The sequence below is a fragment of the Lathyrus oleraceus genome, chromosome 7, assembly GCF_024323335.1.
Source record: "Lathyrus oleraceus cultivar Zhongwan6 chromosome 7, CAAS_Psat_ZW6_1.0, whole genome shotgun sequence".
Classification (NCBI taxonomy): Eukaryota; Viridiplantae; Streptophyta; class Magnoliopsida; order Fabales; family Fabaceae; genus Lathyrus; species Lathyrus oleraceus.
Window position 1 is genome coordinate 378,497,108 of NC_066585.1, and position 12,047 is coordinate 378,509,154.

Here is a 12,047-nt window from a genome sequence, read left to right on the forward strand (position 1 = left end):
ATTGGCTTGGGAGAACAATTGCGCTAGGGGCCATAACTGTTTCATTTTGTTTGTATGCATGTTGATGCATGTGAATGTATGTTGATGCATGTGAGAAACGGTTTATATGATAAACAAGCCGGTGAGATCAGAAAAATTGCAATTCCCTCAAATTAAATATTAAGTTTATGCTTTCCAAGTTTTAACACTCATCAAGACTAGTAATGGATAATGTAGGTTTCGCCTATGCGAGGTGCATCATCTATATATTAGTAAGGTGCGATGGGATAATTGTAATATCCAACTGTTAAAACAATGGGTCAAACTTAACTAAACAAATTATGAGAATATTATATATGTTTGCTTTCCAAGTTTTAGCACTCATCAAGACTGGTATCGAATAATGTAGGTTTCGCCTACACGAGGTGCATGTTTTGTATTAGTTAAGCTGTGATGGGATAATTGTAATATCCAACTGCTAAAACGATGAGTCAAACTTGATTATAATTTTCTTATATATGTTTAGAAGCAAGAGTTGGGAATAATCCATATGATGGATTGGAATAAGGAGTTATTCACCCAATTGAAATTTTCGAGAGTTGTATGAGATACAATTGGAAGGAGTTCCTACCTAAATAACCTCGTTTTGTTTAATCCGCCTACGCGGACTTAGAACGAAGTGAAATATGGATCTCGACCCACTAGAAAATCTTCCAACGGGATTTTCCGAATTAGATGATAAGGGTCATTTGTTTTGAGTAAAATAGTGGGAGCATATTTAATTAAAGGCCTAATTGAATATGTCAATGATACTTATATTTTCATTAATCCTTATGTAGATTACCATGACAGCAAACACCTCTAACAACATCCTGCGATCAATCCTTGATAAGGAAAAATTGTCTGGGACAAATTTTCTGGATTAGCACCGAAACCTGAGGATTTTCCTCAAACATGATAAAAAGCTGTATGTCTTGGAGACACCTGTTCCTGAAGAGGAACCTCCTAGTTCTGCACCTAAGGCAGAAAGAGATGCTTATAAGAAGCATGTCGATGATGCCAATGAAACTGCTTGTCTCATGCTGGCTACCATGAACTCAGAATTGCAAAAGCAACATGAGAACATGTCAGCATTCGATATGATCGAACACCTGAAGTTGCTCTATCAAGAACAAGCAAGGCATGAGAGGTTTGAAGTTTCAAAAGCCCTTTTTCAAAGCAAGTTAGCTGAGGGAGCCCCTGTAGGTCCCCATGTACTCAAGATGATTGGGTATGTGGAGAACCTTGAGAGATTGGGTTTTCCCCTCGAAAAGGAACTTGCAACTGATTTGATCTTGCAATCGTTGCCAGATAGTTTCAGTCAATTTGTCCTAAATTTCAATATGATTGATATGGACAAATCTCTTCCTTAACTGCTCGCCATGTTAAGAACTGCCGAGCAGAATCTGAAGTCAAAAGGGAAGTCCATTCTGATGATCGGAAATGGAAAGAGACAGAACAAAAGGCCCACTAAGCAGAGTGATAAGGGGAAGGGCAAGGAAGTTGCAAATCCCAGACCCACTATTGTTTTGAAGCCTAGTGGAGGCATAGCAAAAGAAGGCACCTGCTTCCATTGCGGTAAGACCGGACACTGGAAGAGGAACTGCCCAAAGTACTTGGAATATAAGAAGAATGGAGTAGAGACTTCAACTTCAGGTATTTTTGTTATTAATTTATCTACTTCTGCATCATGAGTATTCACTACGCCAAAAATGACTTTTAACAGCGCATCTTAGACAGCGCTTTTAAAAGAAAGCGCTGTCTAAGGTTAAAATTAAAATAAAACACGGAAAATGTTCCAAAAAAATAATGAAAGCGCTGTCTAAGGGGGGGTCTTAGACAGCGCTTTCTAAAAGCGCTGTCTAAGACCCCCCTTAGACAGCGCTTTTAGAAAGCGCTTTTAAATATAGACCTTAGTCAGCGCTTTTGATAAAGCGCTGTCTAAAGTCTTTAAATTAAAAAAAAAATTAAAACCAAAAGCGCTGTCTAAAGTCTTTATTCCCTCCATGTCACGAAAAAAAAGTTATTCCCTCCCAAATCCTAAAAATCCTACATTCTTCTCCCAAACCCTCAATCAGAGCTTGCTTCTCTTTCTCCCAAATCCACTCCCCCTTCTTCCAACCCTCAATCAGAGCTTGTTTATCCTGTGTGAAAGATTCTTCCCCTAAACCCTAACCCTTTCCCCCATTATATGTATGATTCTTATCCTGTGTGGTTTTTCACTACTGATTGGATCCGTGCAGGCTCGCTTCATAAACATGCTTCCTTCTATTACGAGCTCTCCTTCCCCGGACGAGCTTCCTTCAACTTGTAAAAACTCTCCTTCAACTTTATTTGTTCTCTCTGTATGAATCTAACCCTTTCTTTTTCGCAGGTCTTAAACCCTAACTATTAAAGACTTTGTTTGTTCAAAATTTCTCAAACCTCAAAGAATTTTTGAACCTTTCATTACTAGTAAGTTATTTTTTTCCATTCGGTAATGTTATTCCTAACAAAAAATGGTTATTTCTACTCTAGTTTCTTATTTAATAAATTTTTCTTCTTCTATTTTAAATTTTGCTCTACCTTGCTAATTGGTACTACTTTCCCTATTCTTTCCATGATATTTTCGTTTTGAATGCAGGGGATGAAACATAAAATGAGTGTTAAATTGGTTTTAAATTTGGGTGGTTAGAGGTTTTCATTATATAGAATGCCAAGATGAGAAGCTTTTGGTATTTCTTATGACATGATACTAATCTGTGTGTTCGACAAGGATCAAAATGGTTTCATCACTGCAGCTGAGCTCTGTCATGTTATGACAAATCTCAGCTAAAAGCTGAAATATGAAGAGGTTGACGAGATGATTCGCGAAGTTGATGTTGACGGTGATGGTCAGATCAACTATGAGGAGTTCGTTAGAGTCATGATGGCTTATTTGTTTTTAAAATAATGTGTTTCAAATATTGTGTATAATTAAATTTTGATTTTTAATGTCAATAACGGTTGAATGCTTGCCCTTGGTCTTATAGGAATAAATAAATTTGGGACTGCTCTAGTTTTATTGTGTAAGTGTCATGCTACTATCACTTCCCTCAGCGTGGTTGATACCCATAAGAGGTCTTTGGTACTAAGTACATGGTAGTGCATTTTTTAGATTCTATTTATTGATCACATGTTCTTGGGTTTACTATTCTATTCTAATTATGTGTATTTTTATTGTGTTAGTCGGAAGAGTTTAATTTTGAGTACATGGCAGTGCATGTCCCCAAGAGCAACACTGCAACTTTTCATTTCTTCACAAAGAAATTACGGTACAACAATGATGCTGAGGAGGAGAATGCTTATGTCATAAGGAAGCAACTTAAGGTATATGATCCTATAATCCAATTCACTATTTACTTGATGGTTGGTCACTAGTCTGTAGGGAATGATAATTTGCTTTTCAACTAGCTAAATTCCTTTTGATGCAATGTGTTAATCTTATATGGATGAATGTTCTTAGTATGTATTTGGTAACCGTTATGCCTGTTGTATTGGAAGACATATTCAACTTCAACTCTAGTATATTATTCTATTAGAAAGCTCAAAAGAACTAAGTAAGAAATATCCTATGGTGCTAGTTCTCATATAGATATGTTATAATTTCGTAGGACTTTGTCAAAAAGACACTTTCATACCTATTAACTTGGTCCACAATTACGTAAGCAGAACTTGAAAAATAATGTTATAATTTCGTAGCAAAAAAGCAGAACTTTGTCAGTATTGTTTTTCTTCCGGGTTAATGGAAAGTGCCCACTAATGCATACCGAGAAGGAAAGGTTAGTGAGTTTCTTTGCATTGGAATTTGAATTCTTTTTATATTTCCGTTATTTTTTGCTTTGATATTTTGGATTTTTTTATGTTATTGATTATGGTTGATTGTTTTGTATCAGATATATGGTATTGATGCATCTTCTGGAGCTGCTGTTATGGCTTTAGGCATATCACCGGGGGATCATGTGTTGGACCTATGTGCCGCACCTGGTAGATATTTCTTTGCTTAATCATGTTTATAGTATTTGTCCTCTAAGAAGCTTGGATACATAGCACGCAGATGATAGTATGATTCAAATACATGAATTCTAGTAATTTTAAGAAATTAAGATTCGATATGGCCAAGATAGGTTAACAAGTCTGTGAAGAGACGTTCACATTGTTAATTCTTTATAAGTACATAAATAAACATGTTGTTAACATGACGCTTCAAGTAGTACTTTCACAATGGCTGCGTGTTCAAAGTCCTATTGGATACGGTTCCAAACATACTTATAGCTACCTCGCCTATATAAACATTATTCTTTCTACTATGAATGTGACATAAAAAACACAATTTTGTGTTTGTAGTTAATATGATGTAACCAAGATATACATATTGGAAAAAGATGTATCGTATCAACACAACATGTGTATATTGTTGGGAGGAATTATCGATGTCGTATCTTAGACGTATTGGTGGAATTTTTTAAAAGTGAATTAATAAAATTATTGGATACTTTTTGGGTACGTATCGGGAAAGTATCAAACACATTAGTTTTGGATACATGTTGGACACTGATACTTTGACATATTTGAAGTATACATGCTTCATAGTCTGTCCTGTTATTGTTTATAATGATGTTATAAAAATTGTTTTTGAGATTAAGACTTGATTTATTTCAGGGAAAACATATAGAAAACTTTTTATTCTAAATAAGAACATTTTTCAGGGATGCTTTTAGTTCAAAGAGCAGCTTTCTATATAATTATTTCAGTTTGCTAAACAAATCACATGATTATAATGGTTTTCTTTCAAATGTAATGTTTAGGTGCTAAACTTTGTATGATATTAGACCTTCTTGGTGATTCGGGCTCTGTAACTGGAGTTGATGCTGCAAGGCATCGGTTGGCAGCGTGTAGAACAATGCTGCAGAAGTATAAACTGGGTGATAGATGCCGGCTTTTTGTTGCTGATGGAACAACATTTTCAGTTATTCCTGAGGGGTTTCGTTCTGATTCTGAATCATGTTAGTGATGTTTAATCTTGGAATGTAATATTGAAATTTTAATATCATGCTTATTCATTAATCATTATTACCCAATTTTGAAATGTTTTCATTCTATCAAGTATTAAACAGACGAGTCTAGATCGGAAGAAAGAATGGACGTGTTCAAGGAGTGGACATCTAGAAGACCATGGAAAGAAAGGAAAAAAGAAAAGAAGTGTGCCACTCCACAAGTGGTGTCTAAGTCTCACCCTCCTGAACTCATATATTATGGACAGCATTCTGGAGTTATTGGTCTTACTAAAGGAGAATTATATAAGACTGTAGCTGAAAATGAGATTGCAGGCTATGGCTATGAAAAAGTAACTACTATATTACTTTAAATTCATTTTGCACAGTTCTTCATTGTCATTTACCCTTAAAAAGTTATCATTTGTTGGGATTTGATTCAGGTCCTTGTGGATGCAGAATGTACTCATGATGGTTCAGTTAAACATATTCAAAAGTTTGAACATTGGGGCTGGGTAACTCTTCAACGTCGTGTGCTGGATGCTGAGAGGACGGATAATTTACATGCTCTTCAGGCAAAGACTTGTTATTCTCTTGATCTATAATTTACATGCATACCTTTAGTCTTAAATATCATTTTGTTTTTAACTCACACACATACCTTTTGTATCTCACTACAGCTGAATCTTCTCGCCAACGGTTTCAGACTACTAAAAGTTGGAGGATCACTCGTCTATAGCACTTGCAGGTGTAGTGTCCTCAACAACGTAATCAAATAGATTGCGGGTATTTCATGTTGAGGTTTATGCGAGATACTCTTGCTTTGGGCCGATTAAAGATTCCCACCGATGTATGTATTTCTAACTTATGAGTTATTTTTATATTTACACATATCTCATATAATTAAATAGTTGGAATTAATTCAAAATATGTTATATTATTATGTAGTACTTTGATGAATTCAAGTGTGCATTTTATACAAAGGATCAAGTGGACGAAATCAAAGAGGAGTGGTGTCAATTCATGATAAAGCTCAATGTTTGTTCATAAATTTGTGTAATTAATGTGTACATTTGTAGTATATGTTATGACTTGTAAATGTGTACATAAATTTGTATATATTTTGATACATTTAAGGCAAAATTGGTTTGAATTGGTATATATATATATTTGTTAGCCAAAAATTGGTAGAAAAAAGGCCAAAATGGCATATATAAAATGTGATAATTGTCTGTCAAAATCTGGTTGAAAACAGGTAGAAATTCTGGTTTATAAACCTGGAAAAAATGTGGTTTAAAACAAAAGCTTCAAAAATTTTCGTATACCTTAGACAGCGCTTTTGTAAAAAGCGTTGTCTAAGGGGGGGATTAGAAAGCGCTTTAGGCAAAAGCGCTGTCTAAGGGGGGGGCTTAGACAACGCTTTTTGAAAAGCGCTGTCTAAGGTATACCTAAAAAAATTAAAGTAGGAGGGTCTTAGAAAGGGCTTTTGGCCAAAGCGCTGTCTAAGGGGGTGGGGCTTAGACAGCGCTTTTCAAAAGCGCTGTCTAAGGTATACCTAAAAAATTTAAAATAAGAGGGTCTTATAAAGCGCTTTTGGCCAAAAGCGCTTTCTAAGACATATTACTCATTGGAATCGATATCCCTACCTTGCAACAAGTAAAGTCTTGGTTGGGGAAATGCTTTTCTATGAAGGACCTGGGTGAAGCAGCCTATCAGAATCTATAGAGATAGATCATGAAATGCTTGGCCTAAGTCAGAGTACATAGACAAAGTACTGAGACACTTTAATATGAATGATTCCAATCTGGTTATGTGTTTTTCTTAAATGGTGGCACTGTGAGCTTGAAAAGTTCAACGCAAGATGCAGTTGCTAATTCTACAACTGAGGCCGAGTATATTGCTGCCTTAAGTGCAGCAAAGGAAGCTGTTTGGATCAATAAACTTGGCATAGTCCCTAGCATTGTGGATCCCATTGGTCTCTATTATGATAACAATGGTGTTATCGCACAAGCTAAGGAGCCTAGATCTCACTAACGATCCAAACACATACTTAGGCGTTGTGCGAAAATATGTAAAGTACCTACACTTGACAATGTTGCTGACCCACTGACAAAGCCTCTTGCGCAGCAGAAGCATGATGGCCATACTAGATCAATGGGCATACGGGGTATGCCTGATTGGCTCTAGTGCTAGTGGGAGATTGTTGGTGTAAGCCCTAGAGGCCAATACTTTTGGTACTTGTATCGAATTATTTATTAATAATAAAAGGCATTTTCTTTATTATGGTTGATTAATAAAGTCCCTGGAATAGATAGTCCGTTTAATGTATTAAGTGTGACTTAATCATGAGAAGACATTAAACATAAGGACACTTTTCTTAAAGTATCCGTAGTCGAGCTTTAATGTGAAGTGGGATAACATTAAAGCATTAAGACTATTATGTTTGTAGACTGATGATCACCTCTCATGGATCATGGATAAAGAGTTATCAAGTCTTAAACATAGGTATGAATATTAGGAGTAATATTTATACCGGATTGACCCGCTATGAGAATACTATATAGAAAGTTATGCAAAGTGTCATAAGTTATTCTCATGGTGATAATAGTGTATACCACTCTTCGACCTGAAACCACTATGGATCCTAGATGTAGAGTTGAGTGCTTTATTACTGATCCAATGTTATCCGTAACTGGATGACCATAAAGACAGTTGATGAGTACTCCACGAAGCATGCTGAGGGACATGAGTGTCCTAGATGGAATTTGCCAATCTTGCGTCACAGGATAAATATCTATGGGCCCAATATTGAACTGGACAAGGGTGACACGGTCTATACCTTGTGTTCAATATAGACATAAGGGCAAAGGGGTAATTATACACATAATTATTATCACAAGAGATTTTGTCAGATCGCATGACATTTTCGTGACTTGGGTAGCAGTGATGTGTTGCTAGATACCGCTCACTGTTTATTATGTTAAATGCGTGATTTAATATAATTGCCAACGCCGCGAAAACCTATAGGGTCACACACAAAGGACGGATTGATGAGAGATAGAATAATTAAGGAACATCGTAAGGTACGGTGTACTTAAGTAGAATACGAAATATGGTAAGGTACCAAGTACTTAAGTGATTTTGGCATATTATGAGATATAGGCCAAAATGCACTTAAGTGGGCTTTTTGGCTTGAAGCCCACACAAGTGGTTCTATAAATAGAGCTCTTGTGCAGAAGCTTTGTATGGGAATACAACACAACTGAAGAGTTGGAATTTTGTATCTCTCTCTCACTCAAAGCCTTCATTCATAACAGCTAGCACTGCGATTGAAGGAATCCGTTCGTGTGGACTGAGTAGAGACGTTGTCATCGTTCAACGTTCGTGATCGCCCCGTGGATCTGTATCAAAGGTTTTGATCATTATCAGAGATCTGCACCAAAGGTTTGAATTGCCACAAGAGGTAACGTTTCTATCACTGATCATGCCCATTCGTAAGGATCACTAAATGGATAAATTTTTAAATTCCGCTGCACCTTGGATGGCTATTCTCCTACACATAATACACGTGCTCCTCTCCATGCTAGGGCTTTAATCCCCTCAAGAACAACCAAGAGTCATGATTTGAAGATTATTTAGCTTACATCTTAAGCCAAGAATGAATGGTGGAGATTTTCTTCAATTTGCACATGTGTGAAATAATGAACATACATGCCCCTCTCATGCATGGCAATGGCTTATTTTCACTCAAATATGGTCTATGAAGCATGCTGAATTGAAGCCTTGCCTTGATTCTTTGTAAATTTTGAGTTGTAGCATGATATTATCCTTTGAACAAATGTGAAGTAATGTGACTTTTGGCCATTACTCCTCTTGCACAATTGAGTCAAATAATGTCAATTTGAGATGCCTTGATCATGAGAAGCATTTTTCAAAAAGAATGAACCAATTTGGAGCATTATATCAAAAGTTAGGCCATTTTGAATTTCCATGCACACCTTGTGGCCAAATGACAATAACTCTTTAACCATTCATCATATGGACATGAGTTAGGACTTTTTGGAAAGGGGAGACAAAGATCTACCACTTTCATGTTCACCAAGAATCCATTTGAAACTTCTTTGATATTGAAAAGTCAAGTTGAAAATGGACCCAAAACTTGCCAAATTTGGAAACTTTGAATTATAGGTCACTTTCCATTTTTAGTAACTTTTGCCATGACATTTGAATCTTCAAGATGGATGTTTAGAATGATGAATAGACCCCATTTGAACATGATTGAGGTGTCTCAACTCATTTCCCCACCTCATAGCCCTCAATTGACTGCACAGTTGACTTTTGACCCTCAAATGACCTTGAAATGTCTTGATGATGACTTGAGCCATGATGATGGTGATATCCTTGCAGATGAGATGATTCTCAAAACCTTTGAAGAATCAAGAAACCCTAACTGAAGCCCATGCCCTCAGATGGTTGATGATCAATTGATAGAGACCCTTAGGCTTGAATCATGTAACTTCTCCATCTTTTGAAAAGACTTTGGAGGATGATCTTCTTATTTTCATATGAGATGCAAAATGCAATGCCTAATGCTCTAAAATATGAAATGCAATGTGTCAAACTAGTCTCAAGAAGAGGAGGGCAAATTTTGAGGTGTTACAGCTGCCCCTATTCAATCCACTAGAGACCTGAAATGAAGATAGCAGCGACTTTCGCACTTTCGAGGTATCAAGGGATTGAATACAATAAAAGCCTGAAAATTTGCGCTGAAGTGAAGTGAAGTGAAGTAACAATGCCTGTCAGAATCGGCAAAGAGGTAGTCTTGAAAGAAAAATCCGTCTGGTACGATGAGAGTCGGTCTGAATACCGAAAAGAACGTTAACCTGGATACCAAAATAAATGGTAACACAGAAATAACCATGGCCTGAATGCCGCTCATCAGTCTGAATACTGGAAATGACTTCGATCTGAGCATCGGACGATATGAGATTATTAATATCGTTCTGAACACCGAGAGACTGGCCTGAGTGCCACTTCGGTCTGAATACCTGAAGAATTGGCCTGAATGCCACAAGTTGCATCGACCTGAACGTCGGAAACTTCTTCGATTTGGACTTCGGAAAATTGGCCTGAATGCCACTTCGGTCTGAAACTGGAAACTTGGCCTGAATGCCACAAGTTGCATCGACCTGAACGTCGGAAACTTCTTCGATCTGGACATCGGAAAATTGGCCTGAATGCCACTTCGGTCTTAATACTGGGAACCTGGCCTGAATGCCACAAGTTGCATCGACCTGAACGTCGGAAACTTCTTCGATCTGGACATCGGAAAGTTGGCCTGAATGCCACTTCGGTCTGAATACCGGAAAACTGACATGAATGCCACAAGTTGCATCGACCTGAACGTCGGAAACTTCTTCGATATGATCATCGGAAAATTAGCCTGAGTGCCACTTCGGTCTGAATACCGGAAACCTGGCATGAATGCCACAAGTTGCATCGACTTGAACGTCGGAAACTTCTTCGATCTGGACATCAGAAAATTGGCATGAATGCCACTTTGGTCTGAATACCGGGAACCTGGCCTGAATAAGATTTCATGTTTTCAATCCTATAAATATGCATTGGAAGGGACCCCTATGTCTCAAAATGCAAAGATTCTTTATCAAAATAAACAGATGTTTTTGCAATCAAAGCGATAATGAAAGCAAAAACAAAATTATTTGACTGAATATGCATTTTATTGATTGAAAAAGGTGGCTCCTAACTGAGCAGTACACAGGAAGCAATCCCGGAAAAGAGGTAATTGCGCACTGAGGTTCGATACCCATGAAATGCAAACGGCAACATCTCGTGCCAATCCTTATAGGTCACGACCATCTTCTGCACAATCTGCTTAATATTCTTATTAGCCGCCTCGACCGCCCCATTCATCTTTGGACGATAAGGAGAAGAATTGTGATGCTCGATCTTGAACTCCTGGCACAGTTCTACCATCATCTTGTTGTTGAGATTAGAACCATTATCAATGATGATTCTTTGGGGAACCCCATATCTGCAAATGATGTCTCTTTTCTGGAATCTGGCCACGACCTGTTTCGTCACGTTCGCATAAGACGCCGCTTCCACCCACTTGGTGAAGTAATCAATAGCCACTAATATGAACCGATGCCCATTCGAAGCTGTAGGCTCGATCTTTCCTATCATATCAATGCCCCACATAGCAAACGGCCATGCAGACGACATCAACCTCAGCGGATTTGGAGGCACGTGCACCTTGTCAGCATAAATATGGCATTTATGACATTTTCGCACGAAGTTGAAACACTGAGCCTCCATCGTCATCCAGTAATTTCCAGCCCTTAGCAACTTTTTCACCATCGCATTCCCGCTGGTGTGGGTACGAAACGATCCCTTGTGCACCTCTTTCATCAATTGGCTTGCTTCTTTGTCATCGACACATCTGAGCAAAACCCAATCAAAATTCCTCTTGTACAAAACCCCATCTTGAACGTCGGAAACTTCTTCGATCTGAACATCGGAAAATTGGCATGAATGCCACTTTGGTCTGAATACCGGGAACCTGGCCTGAATGCCACAAGTTGCATCGACCTGAACGTCAGAAACTTCTTTGATCTGGACATCGGAAAACTGGCCTGAATGCCACTTCGGTCTGAATACCGGGAACTTGCACGCCTGTCAGCATCGGCAGAAATAGGGAAAATGATAATTGAGGCGGCGCGCGTGCCAACAACCTCTGCTGGGAATAATAAATATAAGCCACGAACAGGCTGCCCCTATTCAATCCACCGTGAACCTGCCGATATGAACAGCCTCGACTTTCAGATGATCAGGGCGAAAAGTGGTTGAATACGAAGAACAAACGAACAATTTGCGCTCCGCTAGGAATTATTATTATTATTTTTTTGCTTTTCTTGAACCCCCAAAACTTCTCTGATTTTTTTTTCTTGGACCCATACACAAATATTTTCTTTCGCGCGGATGATCCCTGATCAC

At 37.9% G+C, this 12,047-nt stretch overlaps 1 pseudogene; it reads left to right on the forward strand.

Moving 5' to 3' along the window:
• Positions 1-3,521: 3,521 nt before the first annotated feature.
• On the forward strand, positions 3,522-5,855 carry LOC127103919 (rRNA (cytosine-C(5))-methyltransferase NOP2C-like; annotated as a pseudogene).
• Positions 5,856-12,047: the final 6,192 nt, after the last annotated feature.